This window comes from Bombyx mandarina, chromosome 07 (assembly GCF_030267445.1).
Source record: "Bombyx mandarina strain Sakado chromosome 07, ASM3026744v2".
In the NCBI taxonomy this organism is placed as follows: domain Eukaryota; kingdom Metazoa; phylum Arthropoda; class Insecta; order Lepidoptera; family Bombycidae; genus Bombyx; species Bombyx mandarina.
This window is the reverse complement of record NC_143214.1, coordinates 5,009,872-5,026,185: the sequence shown is the minus strand read 5'-3', so window position 1 is coordinate 5,026,185 and position 16,314 is coordinate 5,009,872. Positions and strand designations below refer to the sequence as shown.

Here is a 16,314-nt window from a genome sequence, read left to right as displayed (position 1 = left end):
TAACTATTTTCATTTCTTACAGAATGTTTATTATTAAAAATCAGCATGCCTCGAAGATCGAAAATGAAATGCTATTTCGGATGCCTTGATAACGGTGAGTTTACACTATTTTCCCGGTATATTATTTGCTAACATAATTATTATTCATAATATAATTAAATGAATTAGCACCAACTAATGGTCCTTCCTATTTCTGCTGCCTAGCTATCATATATGTTAAGTTTTGATCAAAACAGTCGGTATTAAGTCTCGTACTATCACACACACACCTCAGATAATAAAATTGTCTCGAGTGGGTGGAAGTATTTATGTTTTGCAACTCAGCGTATTATATGCTTATTGTCAAGTGGGCCCGAACTAGTTTTTTGGAATGATCAATCAGTCATGCTTTCCTGTTTAAATAAAATACAGCACAATTGATCTCACATCCAAAGTTAGATGATGGCATTCACGTTTTGTTTCCTGGTGTTTGATAACTAAGTTACACCAAGTGGCCTGTGACCACGTTCATCCTTCTACCCAATATAAAATAATGTTTTTATTTTTGTAGACAAAGGTTTGATAATGACAAAATTTTATGGAAAAATTATAAGGAGCACTAAAATGTCTGAAACATGAAAATATTGATGCACTATATTTGAACCAGAACGTGTTATGTAATATATTAATTTGTAAGTAAGATTACATTAACACTAAATTTTTCATGGTCGTATTTTTTCAATATTTGTTACATACTTAAGATACTTTGTTTCTCCGTTTCAGAAGAGAAACTGATTCAGCAAGGAACGTGAACTCTCAAGGGATCTTAATTTTTTTTAAATATGTTTATAATTGATAAATTAATAATTGAAATAGTTCATAAGAACTAAATTGATGCCAATTTTGTTTTAAAATAGGTTGTTTAGTTCTTATAGTTATAGTATTACGTTTGAATAGTTGTAATTAGTAAGTTAGTAATATATGAAAATACTGATATAAATTTTTGTAAATAACCTTTTGTAAATTCTACGAGAAGATGATTTTAATTAATGATCAAAAGTCAACGGTCTTTAAAAGCATTATTTGCAATTATTTAGATTTACTGTGGAATATATTTGCTAAGTTGTGTTTTCTGTATGAGCAGATATAAATGAAAATGCCCAAACATGATTATGTTTCTTACATTTTCATTATGTGAAATCAATATGCTTGTGACTGAGTATATTAATAATTTATTAAAACTTAAGTGATAGACAGCAACCCCTATGGCACTGCTGAAGTTTATAAGCACTGGTGACCACTTATCACGGGCCGGGTTGCGTGCTCGTCTGCTGTTGAGTGCAATAAAAATTTTCGAAACCCTTTCTATTATTTAGATGTAATATTAGTGTACATTTAATTTGGATTAAAAGATAAATTTACATTTTATGTTTGCATGTGTATGTTTATAATTCATTTGCATGTAACGAACACCAGTTTCTTTTTTAACAAAATGTAAACTAATGGTTTGTAATGAATGTAATTAACTTTAAGATGATTTTCTTTCAATCTGCTGTTTGTTTCATCTAGTATTACCAAAGCTAAAGCATCAGAAACGTCAGAATAGAAATAATTTAGATAGGGAATAAAAGTATAACTAATGTAATCATGTCTAAGATTACTATAAGCGTCATTAAGTACAAACTATCAATATTTAAGAGTACTTTAAATCATCATTACATTTTTTAAACATTTTTTGTTTTTCAAATCATGTAATAAAACGTTTGTGCAGAACAAAATGTCACATGTTATGAACATGATTGTGGGTTAATCGTTTCTTAAATTTCTAAATGTTTATAAGAATGCTAAGAATAATTTAGTATTCACTTTAGTGTGTGTATTATCTCTACAATGCTAGTATAAATGACAATTATTGTATGACGAAGCATAGGTAGTGTTTATAGATGTAATATTTTCATACAAGGTCATGATCTGTCACGATCAACTTTAAGCAAGAACTGCTATAGTTAAGAAACAAATTTATTAAATTTAATTCAAATTGTCTACTATGTTTGTAATGGAAAGCTGACATGTTTATATTTCGCACAAATGACTTAAGTGACATTGAATGATTTGATTATCTAGACTTAATTAACTTTTAGATAACTTTCGATTTAATGTTATTAAGTACTCTAGTAGGATTAATCTAGAGGAGTTATTGTTATTCGAAATTTTATACAATTGTACGTTCATACTATCTTTTAACAGTAAATTGTTTGTAATATAGGGAAATTAAATAGCTTACAGAGAATTACAGCTTTTTATTTAAAAAAACTGTTTTCTCTCTGTATGAAAAGGTCTTATCGATTAGAATGCTGAACACAATCAAACGTTCTTTAATATTTCATAAGTACTACCGGGAATTTCAGCGATTCTAAACGATAAGATTTTTTCATAAAGAGAGTTAATTATAAAAAATATTAAAATTACTAAAAAAGCCACCTGGTGGGGGGTAGGGAGATTAATAATCGACAGCAGCGACGCCTGCTGTCCTGGGCTCTAACTAAAGCAAAAATAAAAATGAGAGTTGCGCATCTATCTCAAATATATTAAGTGTATAATCTATGGTCTTGGCGAAATTTGTGATAATAGAAGTATAAAATACAATCATAATAGTGTACAAACTTACAATTCCAATTAAAATTATAGTCGAATTTCGACTAGTACGGGACCTCTAGTGTTATTAATAAAGTTAAAACAAATTTTCCCTACCTAACTACGCGCGGAGGGATAGGTGAGCTTACAGGGTACAACCTGAGAGGACTTTTTAACACTAATCTTAGCAAGAGAAATGCTTCATTGAAGCTACCACCGGATCAGAATCGCGACCCACTGAGAAGATCCAACGAGAAACAGTGGGTAGCAATTACTATAGCACAAACTATATTACATACGCAGCGCTTCACCGTATTCGATTTCCATACAATAAGTGGGACGGGCTTTTTGAAATTTTCAAGCTCGAACGGTTAGACATTTAAATATTTTCACAAGTACAGTAATATAATATCCCGTGAATTCGCTCTTTTGTGTACTTAGTATTAGTTATGAGTTATGTAGCTTTTATTTGTAATCAGAAAAAAAGGGACACTTTGTAGAATAAAATGGTGCATTGTCTTGTGTATATTTACGAATGATACTAAATTTCTATTTTAAATATCTTCTCGATATATCTAACTATACGGCCAATCTCTCGGTGAATGGCCACCCGTAGATATCAACAATGGTGGATTTCAAATCGGGTTGGTGATTACCGGAATATTCGTTACAAATAAAATCCAATTCTTCTAAAAATCGTCGCAACGACATCAGTATATTAGTTAAACAGTGCATTGGCTTATTATTCGCGAAAACAATTACAGCTGATATTGATAAATATTAATACATAATTTGAATAATTTTTTATACAGTTTTTCAAACGTAAAATAACAAGAATTATTTGAACGATTTGTATAATAATATCATCTGGAAGTTAACCTAGTGTCTCAACAGTATATTTCTAAAATCCGAACAAAAACAGTTTCACTGTAAAAAATTGCGCCAAGTCCACGTTTATAAAACTCATCTCAATAACATTTGCACTTTACAAAAAAAAGAAGACTTCAATAGCTTTCATTCTCTACAAAAAAATGTGAAAATAAAAAAATACCAAGAAACCGTCATAAAGATGAAAAAATTAAAAAAAAATTGTTGAAAATTTAAAAATAAAAAAATAAAAATTTTATCGTACTTGGCTCGCGTCATTGAGTACCCCAAATTTTTCAGGATAAATGAACATCCTTTCAATGTTTAGACATTTATAAGTAGGTCAACCTATGAAATGCATAAATGTAATTAATGAATTATTATTTCATAATAAGTTTTACAAAAGTTAAGTAAAATCGACATCTCATACGTATGTTATTTGAATTTTTTTCATTTCCCACTCATCTTTTATGATTTGAACTTAACACCCTCTCGTGTTCGCTTATACAAATACAAGCTACTTACGAGTCGATACGTATGTATACGTTGGCTTCAAAACATTTGAAAAAATTCTCAAAGATGTTTTTCAAAGGGTAGAAAAGAATAATAAAGTTTCAGCTGAATCTAAAGGGGTCGAACGCAAAAGTGGTCGATTTGGCATATAATAGCCCATAGGTATATAGTGAGAGCTGTTGAAAATTACCGTAGTTCTGTCTCAATTTCTCATAAAACGCTAACAAGAGCGAAAAAGACAACCTGGGTAACTTTTTCAGCTTTCACTGTATATTAAAGCAAAATGGTTTTTTTCTCGGGTTGAAATTCTTCCGAAAAATTTTGGGGTACTCATGACGCGCGCCAAGTACGATAAAATTTTAATTTTTTTATTTTTAAATTTTCAACATTTTTTTTTTAATTTTTTCATCTTTATGACGGTTTCTTGGTATTTTTTTATTTTCACATTTTTTTGTAGAGAATGAAAGCTATTGAAGTCTTCTTTTTTTTGTAAAGTGCAAATGTTATTGAGATGAGTTTTATAAACGTGGACTTGGCGCAATTTTTTACAGTGAAACTGTTTTTGTTCGGATTTCATATCTTTTTGTTAAGTATTATTTTTTGCTCATTTATTACTTAATAAAAATAAATTATAAATAGTCACTCAGCTTAAAAGCTAATGAAACGCTCAATTAATTAGTGTTTTAATGTTAGGTGCCCGACTGGTATGAGACTCTCGGGTTGTCAGTTCCGGTATCGACCGGGGACGCGTGTATTCCGCTTCAAAGTCTGGCGCGCACTAATTGGGGGTGCGAATGATGCAACAGATGCGCGGGCGCGGGTAGCGCGGGGTGGGTCGTCGCGGCACGGACCTGAGTCACATTCTCTTTGGCTGCTGTTGCCCCGCGAAACGGAACGTTGCGTTACATACTCCCCCTCCAAGTTGGGAACGCGTCCCGAGTCCAACTTGGGACTGTTAGTCTGAAGACGCGGCCTTCCTCTCTGCCTCTTTGGCATAATTGGATCCGTACTTGAATTTGACGGAGAGTGGGTTAAATCCGCGGTGTGATACTTGCCGATGACATTGTTTGACAAGTCTGCTATGAAGTACGTTGTAGGACTAACTATTTTTACTACGCGATACGGGCCATCCCGTCGTGGCATGAACTTACGTGTTACACCCCTAGACGCATAAGCAAGCCATAACGAAGGAAATACTCTTCCAGTAGGACTCGGGAGCAAGCCACGGCGGTGGCATCAACAAGTGCGTAGAGTTCTACCCATCTTGTAGCTACATCCTCTACCAGGAGTACCCATCGCTCCCCCTGCTCTCCTTCTGGCAGTGGCCCGAACAAATCGATTGCGAGAACCTCTCCTCGCTGTTGAAGCACAGGAGTGAGCCTATACGGCGGTACCGATATAGGCGGATGATCACCGGTATCAATGTGGTGCTCGGCGTAAAGGGTTGGGGCTCCCCCCACCCTAAAGATGTCTCCATTCTGCTGCAATAAATGTGATAGCTGCTGCCGTTCATCGGAGCCAAGCATAGAACCCTTATCATCACGCAGGAAGTCAGCAGTAGAAGCAAACATGCATGGCTTAGGGCACTCATATTCAATTGGATAGGTAACCCGTTTTCCCGAAAAATGCCAAGTGGATGAAGCAAAGTCAAGCACAATACCTGCCGCCACCAAAAAATCCATGCCAAGCAAAGTTTCATTATTTTGAGCATCTGGAAAAACAGTAAATTCAAGGGTTACTGACCCTTCGGGACTTATCCTTACTTCTAGAGTAGTGAGCAAAACTCGGCGGGTGCGCGCGGAACCGTCTGCAAGCCTCACCCGACGCCTGGTTTCCTCACACGGATGGTTATGCTTTAACAGCAATTCATAAAGCAACGCATCGGTAACGCTACTCTTAGCTCCCGTATCCAACAAAGCATTACCTCGTATACCTAAAATTTGAACACTTAAAATTGGTCTTAACCTAACCTGGTGCTCAGTAGAGTTACTCTGGGCAACACTTTTCACATTAGAATTAATCGTCGAAAAATGTCCGACGTTTTCCATGGTCACCCTATTTTCGTTCATCATGGTCACCCTATCGCGGCCACTTGGTACCTCGGAATAACTATGTTTTGGTTCGGTAGCACTCGAGTAACGCATCAGGGGCCCATTCCTAGAACTAATATTATTGTTTATATTATGATTAAGTCTAGAATAATTTTGAAGTCTAACCTTGTTATCAGTACCGAAAAAGCGCGGAGGAAGAATCGCCTTAAAATCGGTAGGATAATAATTATTTTCATTATCAACAAAACATTGTTTACGATTATTAATATAAATGGACGACTTTACGGTGTTTGAAGTGCAAGCTGTATGCAACGAGCTGTCGCGATGAATAGAGTTCACTGAACTTGACAGCTGTGTATTTACTTTACCAATAGGTAAATCGGATGTGACTGATCGGGTCCGTGCAGCGTCGACGGCGTAATAACTTGCGTTACACTTTGTACACTGAGACCGAGTAACACCTTTGGTACCACACCCGTAACACGAGGATACAGCTTGCGTATTTTCGTTGTCGAATTTCGTTTTTGACGCTAATTTTAAACACTCATCACAAATATGTCCGTACTTTTTGCAATAAACACAGAACAGTCTTTTAACAATCGACGTAGATGATACATTATCAGTGTTCGTGTAGCGAGGCGCGGGGACTCGAACGGTGCTCGGCGCAGCGCTGTCGTCGCGTGGCGGGCCGCCACCGGCGCCCGAGTTGAATATTTTCCGCTTCGTCATCCGCGCGTATGTATGCTGCGAAGTCGAAGTACCGGCGGGAACTTCGCCTACGGTACTACCCGATAAACGTGGCGTCGCTCGCTGAGGATGATGAATAAATTCAGGCGGACTGGTCTCGTAGATTTACACCCGTATCTTTAGTCGTTTACACGAGCTTAACTCGACTCGACTCAACCTCCAACACGCGTTTTGGTATGATTAGTCGTAAAAATAAACTCCACTCAAACGTCCTTGGAAAAATTTCCTAACCGGAGTGAAGTGACCGAACTGTCAAGTTAAGGTACGTCGCGACGTACCTTGAACGTTCCTCAAGGCTGGTTTTCTATCGATGTCCAAATAGTATGTGGACCGCAAATGGAAATATATGATATTGTTGTGCAATGGCCTGGATCTGTGCATGATTCGCGCATATTTTGATAATTTAAGTTTGATAATATTTATTAATAACGTAAATAGTTCGAGGTTAGACATTTGAAACTCTTTATTTTATTTACCTACATAAGAGTCATATTTTGCTTACTACCTGATAAATAAAGTCAATGCGATTATAAGTTTTATTTAAATAATAATAAACTGGTGGTTGTGGAAAAGCACTTCAACAACACGATGCAACCAAAATCACACAAAAGCGGCGAATAAAAATACAAAGCCGGATCCGAAATCTAAAATAATAATAGGTTAGAAAATAAATAATACACTTTCAGATTTACCGCACGCACACATATTTACGAATAACTCAGCAACCAAAACATCAAACAAGTTCATCTAGTGTCAAACAGACAGCGGCAGCTTGACTTTGACATTAAACAATGACCATAGACTACAGAACTCTATGGGTTTGATGCTAGCTTGATCAAATTTTCATCATTATTACCTCACTCGAGGTCAGTTGAGGAATATTGTAATGGTCAACTAAAAATACCAAACTCGAGTAAGTTTGGAGGGAATTCTCGAGCATCATCGGATGAGTTAAGAGTGGAGGACTATTTTACGAAACGTCTAAAGATACGGGCAGGAGTCCTCGATATGGCGCGTTTTCTTTAATAACGTGTCGTATGAAGTTATTTCGTCTCTTCTTAATCTTTTACGAACACGACGGTGTAGAAGGCCGTAAAGCATATCAATTTGAACTTTCTCACTAAGGTCACCAGGTGGGAGTCGAGCTAGTAGGGCTCGTGCTCTGGCAACGAAGATCTCCGTCTTCTCTCTTTGTCCTTGCGACATTTTGAAGAGCTCTAAGTAGACTCGATGGGGCGGTCTGCAATCACCGATAGCGCTTCGTAACGATGATAAAGCGTCGTCCCAGGAAGTGATGCTAGCTTTAACGCCTTGCCACCACACGGCTGCATTTCCGGTTAGTAACATCGAGAGTCCTCGTAACGCGATGGCGTGTCCTACGTCAGCACAATCTTTGTATGATTCGACCGCGTCAAGGAAACCGTCGAGTGAGTCGCCGGGCGCTCCGCTGAACCGCGCCGTGCATGACGCGAAGTTCCCAGAATGGTGAGCGGGCGTCGAGGAAGGCGGCGATGTCGGCTCCGACGTCGGTGTTGCTGATGATTCGAGTTGAGTTTTATGCTCAAAAACTCGGTCGAGTAGGCGTTCGAATGCTGCCATTTGACTTTCTTGTAATGACGCCATGTTGTTTGCGGTAAATGTTGGCGTCGGTCCCGCGGTTGAACCAATTTCTTCTTCAACGTCTTGAAAATCGGATTGACGCCGTGACTGACGACGAGTACGTGTCGTAATTACGTAGATTCACTCCGAAATACTAGTTAAAGGGCCCGCGCTTGGGCTGCCAATTTAATGTTAGGTGCCCGACTGGCATGAGACTCTCGGGTTGTCAGTTCCGGTATCGACCGGGGACGCGTGTATTCCGCTTCAAAGTCTGGCGCGCACTAATTGGGGGTGCGAATGATGCAACAGATGCGCGGGCGTGGGTAGCGCGGGGTGGGTCGTCGCGGCACGGACCTGAGTCACATTCCCTTTGGCTGCTGTTGCCCCGCGAAACGGAACGCTGCGTTACAGTGTAATAATAATCAACATCAACTTTTACAAATTTAAACCGAATTAAATTTTGTTTCAAATGTGAAGGGTAGATGACGCTGTTCTTAATTATTTCAGAATTTAAAATTAAAATCTGAAAGCCTTGAAACATCAATCCGCATAAATGTAATTTAAAAACTACAGTAAGAGGCTTAAATAAAAAGCTGAACTTAACTCAGCCTTAATTAGAATTTTCTTCGGAATTCAATTGTAAAGTTCAAGTTATTTTGATGAAATCAAAACCGAAATATTCATAGCATCTTAAACAATCACCTACGAATAAATATTAGTTATTATATTATTTATTATTCGTAGACAATCACAACGGTTTTATAGTTTTGGGAAGGGATTTTTTGTAACGCCATCTCGTAAAGTATTTCGGTATTACATTACAAAACAAAATTGTTTCTCCAACAGTAACAACAGTACTTGCTTCGGCAGTACTTAAACTAAAATACTAACAGTAACAACATTAACGTTATTTATTGTATAAACCGTTCAATAAGAACTGCAAACTATCCCCTTGAAGCTACAGTTTATGTAGGAATAATGACTTTTTGGCGGGAACGCGAGGTGTGAAGTTGTGTGATTTGTTTTAATTTGTCTATTTAGTGTTTCTTCGGGTTTAAATGTGTAATAATAGTGGTTTATTAACTGTTTAATATCTGTGAAAGTGCACAAATGTGGGAAAATTAAACAAAGCCGCTGTACGTAGCTTCTCGGTTTCCTCCAAAAAGTCCACTGAGATCTTAATAAATGACCACCACCATTTTACTGAGATTATATTTCATTCCATATCATCTCATCTCATTTCATTTCATCCCATTTGATTAATGTCTCAAATTAATCATCTTCATTTCATTTCACTCCATAATATCACATTTCATTTCACTCCATAATATCATTTTTCATAAAAATATGAATATAAATTAAAATAAGACATGACTTAAAGGTCTCAGTTACCAGGTCATGAAATCCATTAAAAATGTAGGAATAATTCCAGCGCACCCTGGCGGCCGTAGATTACCATTCTCGAATATTTATAGTCTGTGGCATGTCACTTTTTACATCGAAAAAAGTCAGGATCGAAATTTTTGAGCGAGCCATAGTTTGTGGTGATAAAATTAATAATTTCAAGTAGATTAATTGTTGTAATTGATATAACTAGTTAATATCAGTAAAATAAAGCTGTGAGTGATTGATATAATATACAATTTAGGAACCAGAAGTACCGTAGAATTAAATAAAATTTCGCAACCTCAAAAAACTGTTCTGCTCACAGTAAACACAGTCGGTAGTCTGGCGCTCCGTTTACAACGTCAACGGGATTTTTGAACGGAACTTGGCGCCAGATTCTACCGAATCTGTGGATAGGTCTAGGAAGAGATCTGCTGACGTCTCCGTAAAGTATACCTCTGATACTGTTATTTACTCGGCGGGCTTTCCTTGTTGCGGGCGTGATAATAATACAGTGGGCTTTCTGAAACTGTTGCTTGTGTATATTGATTGTCAGTGTCAGAGTTAACTGGAAGTCTATTCTGTTCTATTGAGGACTTGTAAGGTATAATGTAAAAAGTAGATACGCTATTAAAGGTCACAATTGTGTGCTGTGTGAAAATGTATTAATAAATAATTTGGAAGAAGGCTTTTTTTTTATTGCTTAGGTGGATGGACGAGCTCACAGCCCACCTGGTGTTAAGTGGTTACCAGAGCTCATAGTCATCTACAACGTAAATGCGCCACCCACCTTGAGATATAAAGTTCTAAGTTCTCAAGTATAGTTACTTATTTCTTTAGTTTGGCTTAGTTTCTTTGGTATAATAATAATGTGACAAAGCAAAGCTCGTGATTCAAAAAATTCAGTTTTTATGCACCGTTTTAAAATTTCATGCTTAAATATATTTTACAGCATAGTACGAAATTCGGAACCTTGGAAATAAAGAACTGAATAAATCAACCACGAGACGAGTATAACTGTTTTTTACCGAGACAATTATCACTTATTACCATGCTGAATGAATACCAGCTGCCGTAATCATGTGCTGTGATAGACCTATGGTAGATTATGATTAAAAAGATTGATACCCCTCAATGTTCTCGATCTAAAACCGATCAGGAAGTATCTATTCTGTTGAGCCGTTTAACGGTAAGTGAATTCAAATGTTGAATACCGTTGAAGAGAAGTATTGTTTTGATGATACGATGGGAACCACATTTACCGTAAACTGCATTTGTGCGGACTTATTCATACGTGCTTTTGTTATGGTTTTTAAAACATAATTCACGACATTAGCTCCGCTATTTTGATTTTTAGTTTTCAAATTAATTCATGTTTGGTAACTTTAATGTATCGAAGATAAATATCTGAAAAAAAATTAAAATACGACTGGTTTAAATAATCCATCGAAAAACCGTAGTCCAAATATTTAAAACACTATCGAATAGTAAAAACAAAAGAGCATGAAACGAAATCGTGTAAAAAGTTTTTTTTTTTTAATTTATTTTTTTTTGTTTACTTTTGACCTTATTTAGGATTTGTTTGTAGAAATTATTGACGGTTTGTGTTCTATACTTAGATCATAATTAAATGGCTATTTAATTTCAAAAGACGATGATAGATGTTTTTGAAGTATCTTAAACTAGCGGCCCCCTCCGGCTCCGCTCGGGTCCTGACCAAAAATGTCAACGATATTTGGCGTTGTTTTATTTTTTCAATAAAATAACACTTATTGCGGCATAACTATAATAGTTAGACATATGCTGTCGCGACACTTTTTGAAAATAATAATAATGTGTTCTACAAAGTCGTAGTACATTGTTTTATTCTATCATCAATACTTTTTGCAGGGCACGCGATGTAAAGAATACTTTAGGTCATTTTTTTACACCTTGGGTTACATTATTGGATTTTTAGTAAAGATCCCTAATTTTTTTCAAAATATATTATAGCCTATGTCACTCGGAAATAGTGTAGCTTCCAAATAGTGAAATCATTTTTCAAATCGGTTCAGTAGTTTCGGAGCCTATTCAATACAAACAAACAAACAAATCTTTCCTCTTTATAATATTAAGTATAGAAGTATAGATTAGGTAATAAGTAATATTCTGAAACCAAAGATGCAAATGTAGTAAATTATATTTTCAATATATTAATAACTAGCGACCCGCCCTCGCTTCGCTTCGGAAACATTAAAACACACATGAAACCAAAAAAATAAAATTTTTTTTTTTTTTAAAAAGTAGCCTATGTTCATCAGGGACAATGTCGGCTTCTAATGGAAAAAGAATTTTTCAAATCGGTCCAGTAGTTTCGGAGCCTATTCGAAACAAACAAACAAACAAATCTTTCCTCTTTATAATATTAGTATAGATAAATTAAATTGCACCAGGATTATAATGCAACTGAACCATACATAGGAATGAAACAATTAAAGAAATTGTTAGCCCTGTCTCCCTTGAAACGATGATAATTTATTTGATTGTAAGTGTAGTTATAAATTACTACTATATATGAACTTGGAACTTTGACCCCGGTGCGCCCACGCATAACTTCGTTCACACGAACGTTGCATATTACGGATAGTAAATATCGAATGATTAATAGTTTCACCAATTATTTTAATCGACTTGAGTGACACAAACTATTTTAGGATTTATACCTTTTAAACAATTCGTATAAAATCTACGACAATAATTATATTGTTATCCCATAGACACAGCCTGAGTTTCTCGCCGGATCTTCTCAGTGGGTCGTGTCTCCGATCCCGTGGTAGATTCTGCGCCACTTTGAGAAGGCGGCACGACATGAGAACCCTCTTGTCTTGGCCGCTGGAAACTATATACCCGACCCTGTAGACCGAATGGTAAACTGTCGACGTCGCCCAAAGCACGTCATTACGGATCCTCCTGATCCATTAACGGTGCTTTTAGGCACCACAAGCACCGGTCACCGTCCTTGTCAAACCCGTCGCTTGCGACGAAGGGCTCGACGAGCAAATTAACCCATAGGCACAGCCCACTGAGTTTCTCGCCGGATCTTCTCAGTGGGTCGCGTTTCCGATCCCGCGGTAGATTCTGCGAAGCACTGCTCTTGCTAGGGTCAGTGTTAGCAACTCTCCGGCTTGAGCCCTGTGAGCTCACCTACAAACGTTAGGGTGAAGCTGAAATACCCTCTCAAAGCTATCAGCATAGGTAGGGAAAAAAAAGTGGTAGATTCTGCGAAGCATTGCTCTTGCTAGGGCCAGTGTTAGCAACACTCCCTGTTTGAGCCCCGTGAGCTCACCTACACGTCAAGAAGAAGCTGAAATAGCCTCTCAAGGCTATCAGCATAGGAAAAAAAAATTGTTATTAGAAATATAGTTTTGCAAATACATATGTCAAAACATGCGAGTCAGTACTCAACGCAATATACAACATCGCGTGCGGATTTAATTTTTAACGGGATGCTATTTCTACAACATGTCCCTTGTAAACTCATGCAAGTTGGAATCAAAATGGAAATTATGTGAGATAAATCGATTTGAATTTATTTGAAAACCGCCACTATCTAGGCAAAGTTTTTATGTACTTATCTACGCAATTACTATAGGCTATATAAATATGTTTTTATTACTTATCAAAGCTCAAACTTATTATTTAAATTATCTGTTCTATCGAGCTAAGCCATTAAACTGATTACTTGTTGCTTGCACCTAGATTGCTATTGGTTAAAACCGCAGAGCTGAGGCTGTTTATTCCGATAAAGTTGGAACATTTAATAAGATTGAACTGAAGCATACTTGAAATCTATCTTATTATGTATGTGTGTGTGTGTTTGTAAAATATAAAATGCGGTCAACGACAATAAGTAAATTTTGAATTTCGAATTAAATTATTTTTAATGCCAAAATTTACTCTTGTATTTATGTTTTTTTTTTGTCATTTGTCTATGCCGCAACTTTTTTTTTGTAATTTCAAATCCGAACAGGCAGGAACCATATCGAGAAATTTAATCTGATTCCCCGTTTAGGAATGCACCATGTTCTTAGTTGTTTGAAAGTTTTTTATATCCGCTCTTGGGTTCAGATAATTTAGGTTAATATTAAAATGTATAATTTAGGAATTTTATTGTGAATAAAAACGTGCCTACTTATTTTTTTGTAAATGCCTACTTACATAAAGTTGTGTAAGGTTACTCGTGTCCGTTTTAAGGTGAATACTTGTATTTATTATTTCAACGGTATCGACTATACAAATTACATTTGAACGCTTTCACGGCTTCGTAATAAAGATTTAGTACTTTTGATTGGTCCTTTATCACTTTGGGCTGTGTAACCGTTGCATGCCTGCCTGAATGTCAAAGCCTGAGAGCCTTGTGCAAGTGACTTGTCCATGTATGTAATACGCAAGTTTATTTGCAACTTTATAACCCCAGCAAGTTAAGAGTTCGAAATAATGCTTAAACTTCACGACTGTTGCACGTACTTTTCATTTGAACGGGTAAAAGTTTGAAGTCCAGCCAGTTCGGTTAGATGCGTCGCGTGGTTGCGCACGACGGTAGGCTTAGTTTGCTCGCGCTGTCCGCGCAGCTCACTCGTGTGCACAAATCTACGCTGCTCCCAATGAAACCTTTTGCCGAAAATAATTAAGAACATTTTCGATCGGCTAAATCGGTTTAACTGTCGCTTTTAAACGACAGAACATCGCGATCGCATGGTATGCGCATTGGCTTCACTCTGTTAGGCCTTCTTAACAGATAACTGTGAAGGAACGTGTGTGAGCCTCCAGTGCTCGGAGCGACTTGTGTTAGTGCTATCAGTGGTACGTAATTGGAGCATGTGTTTAGTGGAAAGTGTCAATTCACCTGTTTCGTACGAGCCTGTGTTACGTTTCACTGAACGCGATACAAAAAGTGGTTTTGTGATCGAGCACATGTGACTAGGGGAGTATTGGTACACTGCTTTCCCCTGACTCACAGTTTGATTTATGGTAAGTCATCCAAACGTTCGACATTAGTGCAAAAGGTTACTTAAAAACTTTCAGGCAACTAATTGTAAATGTGCGTTGTTAATGCTTCAACTTATCGTTACGCAGACAAGGTCAATGCACATATTATGGCGTATTCAATGAGTGCATTTAATTCAATGACAATTCAGTGTGGGTTTCCGTAAATGGCTTACAATACAAAATATCGAATAGACTCGAATTATTGGATAATGAAATTGAAGAAGAGAGTGACATTAGTAAGTTTATAGGCAAAGTGGTACGCGTGTACACATAAGTTGAAAACCCGACACCGTAAAGGCATAAGATTTGAAATTAATTAATGCGAGTTGAGGAATGAATCGACAGTTCGGAGCGTCCACGATAGTGGGTCATGTTGTTTAATTGCAAATCTGCGAACAAGTAGGACCGCTATTGTGTACAATGTAAAATCGTACTCAAGAAATCCATTCACTTTTTAATCTCAGATATTTTGATATTAGTACAAGAAATCTAAACAGTAACCTAGATAGGAAAGAAATTTGAATTTGAGAAATGTTTTATGGTTTCAAAATATGAAAGTGTCGAAGTAAAAGTGTTGCTTTATCGATACAAATATCCAGAAAAATACATATTGGAATACAAATAACAAAAATAGCGCCTTGGACAAACAGGCGACTCACCAGAAATGCAGCGTTGCCTTATCCGGTATTTAAACAAAGATCAAATGTTTTCAAATGCTTTACGAAGCCGGCTTACAATTTTTATTTTACTACACATCAAATTTTATCAATGAAATATCCTTGCATTTTCGATCCATAGGATTTCAAGTAATTATTTAAAATTGCAAATTTATCTTTAATTTTGATTTATTGCTCTAGATGGGTAGACAGACTTATGTTACGTATCGAGTGTGTGTTGCTAGTTACTAGAGACCAAAAAAAACCGCAAATTTACTTACCAGATAGAATTAAAAGTCGTTATTGCTTTCCAACAGAAATAGGCAGGCTGTTGATATATTTGGTAATATATAGATACTTATAGGTAATTATGCGATTTTATTTAATAAATAATTCCTAAATCTTGAAACGACGTCATGAATGCCTGTTAAACAAGTTGTTTTAGAAAACGGTACTTATCTCAACAAGTTGATTATTTGAACACTATTGTCGTATCATTCGACACAAGATTGTCTTACCGGATATAGGCTCCTCCTCCTCCCCGAGTCGTGCTCCTCATGTCTGAGGGTCGTGACCACCATCACCCATGAGCTTCAATCTTAGGATCTTTTTCCACTTTCCCCTGTCCACGGCGTCATGCAGCGCGCTGTACACTGTACTGTCCAAAGCGGTGCGGATTTGATCGGACCAACGAGTATGGCTGCGGCCTCTAGATCTGTTGCCTTCAACTTTCCCTGTGATCATAAGTTTTTCCAGGTTATCGCCGTCTTTCCTCGCAATGTGACCAAAATATTCGAGGATCCGCTTCAGACATACAGTAGACAGTCTGATTTTGATGCCCAGTTGCTTCAATA

The 16,314-nt window shown here is 36.8% G+C and overlaps 1 protein-coding gene across 9 annotated transcripts in view; it reads left to right on the top strand.

Moving 5' to 3' along the window:
* Positions 1-16,314, top strand: part of klar (klarsicht) — a 326,898-nt gene that overhangs the window by 36,717 nt on the left and 273,867 nt on the right. For 2 of the 9 annotated variants that reach the window (XM_089728520.1, XM_089728513.1), the window contains exon 1: positions 14,352-14,786. The exons of the other annotated variants lie outside the window; for them this stretch is intronic. The gene's annotated coding sequence lies outside the window, so the exon portion shown is untranslated. Of the gene's footprint in view, positions 1-14,351; positions 14,787-16,314 lie in introns of those variants that run through there. 9 annotated transcript variants of the gene reach the window in all.